This window comes from Gopherus flavomarginatus, chromosome 5, assembly GCF_025201925.1.
Source record: "Gopherus flavomarginatus isolate rGopFla2 chromosome 5, rGopFla2.mat.asm, whole genome shotgun sequence".
Taxonomy (NCBI): Eukaryota; Metazoa; Chordata; order Testudines; family Testudinidae; genus Gopherus; species Gopherus flavomarginatus.
In genome coordinates this window covers 9,969,699-9,981,761 of record NC_066621.1, presented here as the reverse complement: position 1 = coordinate 9,981,761, position 12,063 = coordinate 9,969,699, and the positions used below count along the sequence as shown (strand labels likewise).

At 48.9% G+C, this 12,063-nt stretch overlaps 1 protein-coding gene across 1 annotated transcript in view; it reads left to right on the top strand.

Moving 5' to 3' along the window:
* TAFA3 (TAFA chemokine like family member 3) overlaps positions 1-12,063 on the top strand; it is a 148,184-nt gene that overhangs the window by 12,111 nt on the left and 124,010 nt on the right. The window lies entirely within an intron of this gene.

Sequence of the window (12,063 nt, the reverse complement as noted above, 5' to 3'; positions counted from 1 at the left end):
AGACCTCCAAACATCAAAAGCCTTCAAAAAAGCATATCTGGTCCAACACTTTTCAATAGGAGGGAAAAATGCAGCTCTATTCCTTTCTCCTTAGCTCCCCACCCCCCAGCACACATACTTCCTCATTAATACTTTCAAGCATTGGTATTTTGGCAAGGTATAGCAGCAGGCTAGACACAGAAAAACACAGGGATGGATGTGGGTTTGGTAGTGGCTCGTGTAAATCGTGTAAATCGCTGCAACTCCTCAGCCCCAAACAGCTGCTCTCTTCTCCAGTTTCAATTCACAGTGCCCAATGCTCATCTTGGAAAGGGTTTTTCTATGGGTATGTCTACATCTACAATTTTGCAGCGCTGGTTGTTACAGCTGTATTAGTACAGCTGTATAGGGCCAGCGCTGCAGAGTGGCCACACTTACAGCAACCAGCGCTGCAAGTGGTGTTAGATGTGGCCACACTGCAGCGCTGTTGGGTGGCTTCAAGGGGGGTTCGGGGAATGCGAGAGCAAACCGGGAAAGGAGACCAGCTTCGCCGCGGTTTGCTCTCGCGTTCCCCGAACCACCCTGCAAACCGCAGGGAAGGAGACCTGCTTGCTCGGGGGTTCGGGGAACGAGAGAGCAAACCGGGAAAGGAGACCAGCTTCGCCGCGGTTTGCTCTCGCGTTCCCCGAACCACCCTGCAAACCGCAGGGAAGGAGACCTGCTTGTTCGGGGAACGCGAGAGCAAACCGGGGAAGGAGACCAGCTTCGCCGCGGTTTGCTCTCGCGTTCCCCAAACCACCCTGCAAACCGCAGGGAAGGAGACCTGCTTGTTCGGGGAACGCGAGAGCAAACCGCGGCGAAGCTGGTCTCCTTTCCCGGTTTGCTCTCTCATTCCCCGAACCCCCGAGCAAGCAGGTCTCCTTCCCTGCGGTTTGCAGGGGGGTTCGGGGAACGCGAGAGCAAACCGGGGAAGGAGACCAGCTTCGCCGCGGTTTGCTCTCGCGTTCCCCGAACCACCCAGCAAACCTCAGGGAAGGAGACCTGCTTGCTCGGGGTTCGGGGAACGCGAGAGCAAGCCGGGGAAGGAGACCAGCTTGATTACCAGAGGCTTCCTCAGGTATGCTGGGATACCTGCTTATTCCACGGAGGTCAAGAAAAGCGCTGATAAGTGTCTATACTTGATTACCAGCGCTGGATCACCAGCGCTGGATCCTCTACACCCGAGACAAAACGGGAGTACGGCCAGCGCTGCAAACAGGGAGTTGCAGCGCTGGTGGTGCCCTGCAGATGTGTACACCTCCTAAGTTGCAGCGCTGTAACCCCCTCACCAGCGCTGCAACTTTGTGATGTAGACAAGCCCTAAGTAGGCAATATTAGCTGCAGCAACTTCCCAAAGCCAGGATGGCAAATGCCTGTTTTCAAGCCTGAGAGAAATCCCACGGTGATTTTATCACCCTCTGCAAATGGGCATACTGTCTGGTACGTAAGAATTGTGCTAAAGTAGCTGAGCAGGCCTCACAATCAGAATTGTTACTGGAGCATTTAGTGCACTATGTGGGTGAACCCAGACAATCACTACACTCTTGAATGAACTCACACATGAAAATGATAAAAGACAAAAACACCCTATCCCCTGGGGGCGAACACTTTTCACAATGTGATCACTTTATGTCTGACCTATCAGCCCTCATCCTCAAAGGAAACCTGTGTAACGCTGTCAAAAAGGAGCTTGGGAGTTTAAATTCATAACTTTGCTAGACATTGAAAATCATGGTCTTAATAAAGACAATGGATTTATTGTTTATTACAACAATCTATAACTCACTACCCCTCTTTTTGTCCCAGGATTGCAGAGGTGTTAACGGGCCATTCTACCTTGAATGGTCCAATATATGCTAACAACTGGTGCTAAACAATCTGCTCCACCTCCCATTTAGCTGGGATGTTGGGAGTATCTTTTCCAGGCCTGAAGAGCTCCCTGGCAATGTCTAAGCTGGCAATTGAAAGACAAAACTTTTGTCTTTCAGAGGTGTTAACCCTTCCTGCACCAAAAACAAAAAGTTTTGCTGGGACAAGTGCCAGTGTGAAACACCACTCATTGGGGGTGGAAGATTTTTGTGGCCACACAACCATATCGCTAAAAGCTGTGTAGTGTAGACAGAGCCTGTGTGGCTCAAAAGCTCATCTCTCACCAACAGAAGTGGTCCAGTAAAAATATTACCTTAGCCTCCTCATCTATCTAATATATCAGTCATTGTATTAGGTCCAGCCTGTGTTATGCTGCTAGTAGCCAGGTTATCTGATACTGTGCGTCTAATAGCTCCCTTCTGTATGGCTAGTAGCTAGAATATATTGTGTCTAAGAGCCAGTCTGCTGTGGCCGCTAGCCAGTTGACCTGAAATTTAAGGCTTTCGTGAAATAGAAACACAAAAAACCTAATTGTCAAATTTATTCCTTGATGAGAAAACCTTGAGCAAGTCACGTTTCATTCATGGGACAAAGGCAAACACAGAGACAGAGCCATATGAACCTCACACACACACTCATACGCACACACCCCTCCCCAACCCTCCCATATGAAGCTAACACCGCCAGCCTTAGCCACAGGAGACAGCAAGCATTCCTGCAGCTGTGCAACAGGCAAGTAGTGTCGTTTATAAATATAAATATGAACCCCAAGGCAGGAATCAGGAAACAGACAACATCAGGCTCTGCTGGCTATGGCATTTCCTGTCTTTATAGCCATCCACAGCAGCAAGAAGACTATAAAGCTGATTTTATGCTATTTATTTATTTCTGAGGGCTGGAATTTTGTGCTGCATCAAATGATAAGGGACTGGAAGAAGTAGGAGCAGAAGGTGATGTAAGCCCCCGCAAAGCGGATACAGCACAGACTGAACCTGGCTGATCTTCCTTAGCAATCATTTCATCTTTCAGCAAGGGCTTCGTCTCAAGGGAGAGGAAGAATTCTTATTGATTAAAAGCAAGGATTAGACATTTACTGTAAGCAAATAAGAATAGTGTTCTCTCTTACAGTCACTAGGGCCATCAATTGTCAGGGCAGAAGCTGATCTCCACCCTGGGTGGCGTGCAGCTACCATGGAATAGTGTTGCAGGAGCGATCAACTATATTGGTCATTGCTGGGGTCAGGATAGGAGACTGGCTGGCCCATTGGTCTCTTCTAGCACAACAGGAAATGGGACATTGTAATGGAGGTACAGTGACCGAGGCACTGAACTGGGAATCTAGAGCATTGTTCCAACCTCAGACTTCTGCTTCATGTGCAATCAGCAGTCTGTGCCTCAGTTTCTTCATCTGTAAACTGGAGGCGACGTTGCTGACACACCTTTGTCAACTACTTGGCACGTGGTGAGTAAAATGTTCTACAAACATGAAGCTCTGGGTTTACTCAGTTGTGGCTGCTTCCATGGTTTTGACACACCAGATTTCAGGGCTGACGATAACTACAGCAGGCTGAGAGCAAAGCTGGTCGGATCATTTCCATCCGTGGCGAGCAAAGGAAAACAACGTGGGGACATTTTCGTGATTTCTTTTTTCTCACCACCACTCCAGGCATTTTCATCAGCATCCAGCACATTGGATCTAACTCCAGGGCTCAGTTATGATTTCCCGTCACACAGGGATTTGTCAAGAAAGGAAGGGTAAGGCAAAGCGTATCCATCATCCTGCTTGAAAGTCCCAGCTGCAGGCTGTGACTCAGTGAGGAGGGAAAGCCAGCCCCGGACTCTGGCTCAGATCCAGCAGTCTATAAAACATTTGCTATTTTAAAGGGGTTTGGCTTCAGAGACAATTTTTCTTAATTTACTGGGCTTCAGATTTGGAGTTGGCTCCAAAGGAAACATTTCCATATAAAGAAAGGGAACCAAGGAGGAAGTTTTAACTTCAACTCCTTCCCGGGTTTCCTTTCCTTTATACAGCCCCCAGCCTGGACTCCAGAAAAACAAGTGTCCTGTTCTCTTCAGCAGCTAGCATCTAATCTCATGCCTTTTCCCCTGCAAACAATGAGAGCTTTTGTGTGCCAGAGAGAGCGTTTGTGCGCCGAGGTAACACTGGATACAGGAGAGGGAGAAAGTGAACACAGGAGGGCCACAGGAAAGGAACTAAACTGGGATAATTTCAGCAGTCACCCAGATCTATACAAATTCCCTGGAATGGCTCATAATTTCCAGCTTGTGACTTCTGCTTCTTCCTGCCACCTGGGAAGTACAAACATTGCTGGGAAGAGGGAGTCCTGTTCCCAGGACTGGGGTCCAAGATTACTTGGGGCCTCCTACAAACAAGTAGAGAAGCCCTAGCATCTCCAGTTAAAATGACACCATGCATAAGCCTGGTTTCCACTGAGTGGATCCTGGGAATTGGGTGCCCAAGTGCCATGCACCCATCAAGGTGCTATGTCCACATACCACCCAAGAGAAAATCCACTTCTCCCCATCTAGGATGTCTTCAGAGCAATGGGAGTCAATATTTAAACCCCTCTCCTTCCCACCTCCCCCAGCTCCTGCTGACACATGGTCTGTGCCTCCAGTATCTCATCTTCAAGACAAAAGAGGGATGGAGTTGGGCAGGGATGGCTCCCGAGCTTCTCCGCTCTACACTATTTCCTGAAGATGGGGTCCCGGAGGCAGAAATCAAGCATGTGCTTCCCATTGTCCCTTGCTCCCAGAGGTACTCAAATTCTTTCCACCAACCAGAGATCTATGGAGTTTAATGTTCTGCTGATGTCTTTGTACCAGCTGAGTGGGTCTTGCACTCTGCAGATTAGTCACTGCATAATTAAAGTGTTTACTTCTTTCTGCACAGTCACACTTGTGATTACTCTAATCTTGCTATTTAGGCTATTTATGCTTTGTTCACCCTGTCACCCTGACCAGGAAGAAGCAGAGGCAGCTGCTTACACAAAGGAACTGAGGCCACCAAGAATTTTCTGAGGGCCAGCGTTACATCACTGCCAAATGCATTGCAAAGTGATAACATGCCATGGCGTGGCTGGGGAGGGGCTGTTGTCCTGTTAATACTGATACCTGTGCCCAGCAGTTTTCTTCCTCAGAGGGGATCATCTCTTCCAGTGATCCCAAGGCTGTTGCTTCCACAGGCTCATGCCAATGTCAAGGTTTACTGGCTAGTAAGCAGTGTTGTTTGTGCCAGCCATTAATCCTGCCCATCTGCCAGGCAGCATTGATAGTACACAATGCTCTTGTCTCCAGCTCGTTCTCCAGTGGCAGCCCGAGACGGACGTGCTGCTAACACCCACACATCAGCTTGTACCTGTTACCTGTGAACTTGGTGCTGCTGAAAAGTGCTGGATCAATGGAGGCATCTATTAGTCTCCAGAACTGAGACAGCCCTGGCAGAGTGGGGCAAATTTCCCCTCACACTGCTCCCCACACTGTGCCTCGCAGCCCTGGATGAGAAAGGAACTGTCTTGAACTTTGCTGGGTAGGCCAGGCAGCTAGTGCCCCTCACACTGGTGGCTGCTGTAATGTGGACACCTGGCCACAGGGTACGGTGCTCAAGTCCAGCAACTCACTTCCCAAAGGCGGCAGCTGGCCATCCAATAGCTCAGGCTGTCATTGACCCCGCCCTGTTCTGAGGGGAATGCCGTTGCATGTAAAGTCTGGCAGGAATTAGCAGATATCTTCAGGAGGTATCTCCTCCCCTTTGGAAAGCAGAGAGAGCAGAATAAATTCCAGCGTCCAGCACAGTGCAGGGCGAGGGTGGGAGCAGCGAGTGAAATACAAGAAGATAGGACATTTCCTTTCCACTTCCATCGTCTGAACTTCTCGAGCACTGGAGGATGTCTTTCTGCATTTTCATGAGAGTCGACTGCCTGGAATGGTGCTGCTCTCCGGACAAATGGAGCAGCATGAGAAATCTCACGCTGCGGGCTGTGAAATTTGCTCAAACTCTGTTAAATAACGGAGGGTCCAATTTATAGTGGGGGAAAAAATAAAATGAAATCCAAATGTCTGCAACATTCGCTGCAGCAATCTCAGCTAAGGGCTTCTCCACACAGACAAGCTGAACTGCTTTAACTATATCTGTAGAGTTGACACGGCACCACTCCCCTAGTGTGGATGCAGTTAAGCTGGTACAGAGGTGCTTCATGTTGGTGGTATAGCTTAATCCTGTACAGGAAGGGGAATAACTATACCAATATAAGGCAGCTTGATTCTAGAATAACTGCATCCACACAAGGTCTTGTGCCACTAACTATTTTGGCAAAAAATCACCCCCTTACTGAAAGAGTTATATCAATCCAACAACTGGGTGCAAACCAGGCCTTTCGCCCTCAGCATCTCCATTCACCTGGTTGCAGTAGAAAGCCAGGCTCTTTCTCATTAAACATTTGGCCTCAGTGTTGCCTTAGACACAGAAGCCAGGTTGGTGCCCCCACCATGCATCATTCCCACTGCGTCGCCTAGGTGGAGTGTTTTGTTGACAGTGTCTGCAGTTCAGGGTGTGCTTTAATGTAGACAATACATGTGCTGGAGCTGAACTAAGATTGCTCTGGGAACCTTTAACTTCTGAATGTCCTGACTTGTGGGTGTTTCCCAGCCCTGCCTTAGCTATGCATTCATTCATTGTAAGAGTCTGAACACGGCTATTCCACCCTGCTGCCAGCTGCTAACAGAGCCTGGAGGGATAGCTCAATGGTTTGAGCACTGGTCTGCTAAACCCAGGGTTTTGAGTTCAGTCCTTGAGGGGGGCCATTCTGTGTGACAGTTCTGTGTTTCTCCTTGATGCAAACCCTCCCCACTTATTCTGCATAGCATCTGTCCCGTCTTTGCAGAGGTGAATCTCTGCAGATCAGTCCACAAGAAGCTGTGCCTTTCCATTGGCAGCAGGCCTGATTTTCCACTGCTTTGCACCTTGTGCGGGCCTTTGTACCTGTGCAAAATCCTGGCATTCTGATTCAGCAGCATTTTACACCCTTTGCACTGGTGCAAAGGACAATTCCTGGTGCTGGGCTACAGTGAATTAGGCCCAGTGCATTTAGTGGTCGGAGCCAGGGACTCCTGAGCTTTATTGACAGCCTTGTTGCACAGCAGTTGTGCAATCCTGGGAGAATCACCAACTCTCTTTCAGTTTCCCCATTTATTTAATGAGGTAAGACCTGCCTCATGCTGGGCGGTTGCAAGATCTGTTTGTAAAGTAAGCTACACTCACCCTTCCCCAACTCACCCTTCCCACACTCACCCTTCCCCAACCTTTGGCTGAGGGCTTGTCTACAAGCAGTTTAACTAAAGCCTGGTCTACACTATGAGTTTATCTCAAATTTAGCAGCATTAAACCAAATTAACCCTGCACCCATCCACACAACAAAGCCCTTTACTTCGATATAAAAGGCTCTTAATATCGATATCTGTACTCCTCCACGATGAGGGGAGTAGTGCTGAAATCGGTATTGCCATTTCGAATTAGGGTTAATGTGGCCGCAATTCGATGGTATTGGCCTCCGGGAGCTATCCCACAGCACACCACTGTGACTGCTCTGGACAGCAATCTGAACTCGAATGCACTGGCCAGGTAGACAGGAAAAGCCCCGCAAACTTTTGAATTTCATTTCCTGTTTGCCCAGGGTGGAGTGCTGATCAGCACAGGTGACCATGCATTCCCAGAATCAAAAAAGAGCTCCAGCATGGACCATACGAGAGATACTGAATCTGATCTCTGCATGGGGAGATGAATCTGTTCTATCAGAACTCCGTTCCAAAAGACGAAATGCCAAAATATTTGAAAAAATCTCCAAGGCCATGATGGACAGAGGCCACAACAGGGGCTCAACACAGTGCTGCATGAAACTTAAGGAGCTGAGACAAGCGTACCAGAAAGCCAAAGATTCAAATGGAAGCTCACGGAGGGAGGGGCGACTGACGACTGTAGCTATCCCACAGTTCTCATACTCTCCAAAAACCATTTGAATTCTGGGCTGAGCTCTCAAAGCCTGAAGAGTCAAAAACATTGTCGCGGGTGGTTCAGGGTATATGTTGTCAGCCTCCCCTCGAAAGCAAAGGGAAAAATATCGTTTCTTGCCTTTTTTCACTGTCACCGTATGTCTACTGGATGCTGCTGGCAGACGCGGTGCTGCAGCGCTACACAGCAGCATCCCCTTGCCTTGCCTTGCCTTGCCTTGTGGACGGCAGACGGTATAGTAGGACTGATATCCATCATCATCGTCCCGTGGGTGCTCCTGGCTGGCCTTGGTGAGGTTGGCCGGGAGCGCCTGGGCAAAAATGGGAATGACTCCAGATCATTCTCTTCTTTAAGTTTTGTCTAATGGAGATTCAGTCCTGCCTGGAATATCATGCCAGCTGGATGCTTCTGCCTCAAGGTTGCTCTCCCAGTCAGCAGCACCGCGTGGTCACGCCTACCCCAGCCTACCCCTTGCTACCAGGGTTCACAATCAGATACTTAGACTTCTACATTTTGCTGCAAATAAAAAAATTAAGCTGCTGTTTAGAACTGTTCCCCAACATACATATCCTGGGGCATTTTGCATTTTACCAGTGTCAACCAAAGGCCCACACACAAATGGAGATTCAGTCCTGCCTGTGTTTCTACCCTAGTGCTTGTTATAGATTCCCATTTTCAGCTATAGGCCGAGCAAGTGCAGAATGGTGGTTCACTCTACTTCATTGTAAGCCAACCGCCCTCCTCTCCCCACTTTGAGCTCTGCTTGCAATAAAGTCAGTGTTGTTTCTTATTCCTGCATTCTTTATTACTTCATCACACAGATGGGAGGATAACTGCCATGGTAGCCCAGGAGGGGCAGGGGAGGAGAGAAGCAACAGGTGGGGTTGTTGCAGGGGCACACCCTAGAATGGCATGCAGCTCATAATTTCTGCGGGATGTCTGTGGCTCTGACCCAGAGTGGCCGTTTGCCTCTCTGGTTCTTTAGTAGGCTTGCCTGATATTCTACGCAGGACTGACTCTCCATTAGACAAAACTTAAAGAGGAGGGTAACCTAGGGAGTCATTCCCATTTTTGTCCAGGCGCCCCCGACCGACCTCACCAAAGCCGGCCAGGAGCACCCATGACAGCAGCAGATGGTACAGTATGACTGGTAACTGTCAATGCCAACTTGCAAAGCAGCAGATGGTACAGTAGGGCTGGTAACAGTCTTTGCTAACTTGCAAAAGACAAGGGGATGCTGCTGTGTAGTGCTGCAGTACTGCATCTGTCAGCAGCACCCAGTAGATATACAGCGACAGGGAAAAAAGGCTGAACGGGCTCCATGGTTGCCGTGCTATGGCATCTGCCAGGGCAATCCAGGGAAAAGGGTGCGAAATGATTGTCTGCCGTTGCTTTCACAGAGGGAGGATTGACTGACATTTACCCATAACCACCCACGACAAAATTTTTGGTCCCATCAGGCATTGGGATCTCAACCCAGAATTCCAATGGGCGGGGGAGACTGCGGGAACTATGGGATAGCTACCCACAGTGCAACGCTCTGGAAGTCGACGCTAGCCTGGGTACATGGATGCACACCGCCGAATTAATGTGCTAGTGTGGCCACGTGCACTCGACTTTATACAATCTGTTTCCAAAAATCAATTTCTGTAAAATCGGAATAATCCCGTACTGTAGACATACTCTAAAGGTGTGATTTTAAACCAATTTCATTAAACCAATGCAAAGGCTGTGCGGACTCTATTATTTCAGTTTAAAGCAGGCTTGGCTTATTGTGGTTTAGTTTAAATCCATTAGGGACAGGCATAAGCTAAAAGAAAATAAGCCACTCAGGCCTAATAAGAGGGTCCACACAGGGTCTGCAACAATTTAACCAAATAAATCAGTGCAGGTTTGTGTATAAACAAGGCAGAAGGTGGATGGAGCTCAGCTCCCTATGGTGCCCACGTGATTCTAATTGTTTGATGATTTTGGGGGGCCATTTTCAATTGATTTCTGGTTTCGAAACCCACTCCCCTTACCCCTCAAAAAGAAACTTAAAAATCCATGTTATAAAGCGGCCCAACCCAACTGTAATGTTTTTAGACCAGGAGAGGGGCCAAGGAGGTGGAGCTAACATGGGGTGACCAGGCAGCACTCAGCAGTCTGCCTGCAAGGGGGTGCGGAGTACTGTTGTGGGAGCCAAGGCGCTAGCACATGGCAGGGGCCGCATTCCTGCAGTGGAAGTGTACAGCCTGGGCTGGGAAAGCAGGCTCGGGAGTGCCCCGAGAGATGAGTACATTTTCCTTATAAAGACTCTTCTGATCATAATGAATAGCCCATTAGGCAGGCCGTCAATCAGAGCCTGCCTGAAGGCTGGACTCCATCTAGGCCATTGATTTTGACCCCAGGCTCTCGTTCAGAAAGTTCTTTTGAGTCAGATTTAGTGGAAGTGCTGGTGAGGGCATTGTACTAAACACCGTTGCTGCCCTCTAGAGCCCGCTGCACGCCACACGGAGCTGCACTCCTGGTTACCTTACCTGGCACCACCTACCCGTTATGTTCTAGCTAACACAAGGTGGGCAAAGCTCCAGGCTGACTGTGCAGTCGTGACCACACCTTCATCACAGTAGGTGCTCTGGAGATATGTAGGATGAAAACGCACAGCCCTGATAGGTCTGAGGAAGAGTGAGAAGACCCCATTAAAGCCCGAGCCAAGTCTCAGAGGGCACGTCTACACGGCAGCCAGGACATACAGACTCAGGCTAGCTCTGCTCAAGCCAGCACAGCTAACAATAGCAGTGTGGACGTTATGGCTCAGATGAGCTGCTTGAGTCAAGCCCATCTGAACACGTAGATCCAAACTCAGGGGGCCAGCCCAAGCTTCAGTGGCAACATCACACTGCTATCTTTAGCGTGCTTGCTCGAATGGAGCTAGCACGAATCTGCCTGCCTAGGCTTGGAGGCTGCTCCCAGCTGCAGTGTGGCCAGGGGGTATAGTAAGAGGATATATACTCATGCATCAGAGGCCTAGTCTGAGCCCTGAAGCCTGAACCAAAGTACTTCCAGGCACTGCTAAGCAAAAGCTGGGCTGTGAGCCACAGGCAGGCCTCACTCGCAGAAATTGGTGAGAAGAGGGTTGTTAGAAGCAGGTGCATTCACACAAGCACAGGAACTTGTGCCAAGATGGCACCTTGACAGCCTGATACAAGGACACTCCATAGACATAACAAGGAACAGGCAGGTGCATTTTAAAGACAGGACAGCATGATGGATAGCTCTGTATGTCTGGAACAACATGATCAAAGGTGAGACAGCACAGAACTTAGCTGGCTCGACTATCACACATTTAAAGAGACTTTACTATTTTTCATTACTTGAGGTCAGCACTGCCCGTCTTGTTGGTGGTCCCATTAGACACGAGATGGGAGGCACCAATCTCACTCCACACTGCCCTCTGAGAAGGGCTGTATGGCAGAAATACCCTAGACAGTATTCGAACCAGGCATGTCAACACGGCAAGCTCTCAGGACCTGATCCAAAGCCCACTGAAGTCAGAGAAGTTATCCATTGATTTAAGAGCTTTGGATGGGGCCCTGGGTCCCAATTCCCTCTTCCAGCCAGGACCCAGATTGTTTTAGAATTCACCTCCTCTTTAGTTCTAATCTGAGTCGTCATCAGCAGAGATAGCCCAGCAAGCAGTTGCCAAGACATTTCTCAGCCCAGGAGAGGCATGAGTAGCAGATGGAACACTAACCGAGTGAGTTCCTGTTCTCTTTGGGTTTTTTTGCAAATACTCCACACAACAATAAAAAAGGAAGCCCTTGCCCACTTACAAATCAATCAGAAAAAAAAACCCAACTCCCTTAGGAGGCATGAGCAGTTTTCTGGACTCTCCCTGCTGAGAATTTAGTGGGAAAGGTGCAACCAAGCTGGAGGTTTCCAAAGGAACAACCACAAGATTAAATTTCCAGAGAAATTTTGTCTTCAGCGCGTTGCCTGGCGCTTGTATGGAGCAACAAAGACTCAATCTCCCCATGATCACACATGTAAGATAGTGTCTCAGACGGCGGCTGTTATCCAGTATTCTGTTTGCTAGCCAAGGGAATCTAAGATACTACACCAGACCCTCGCTAGAACACAGGATTTAGGATCCATGCACGGTACCG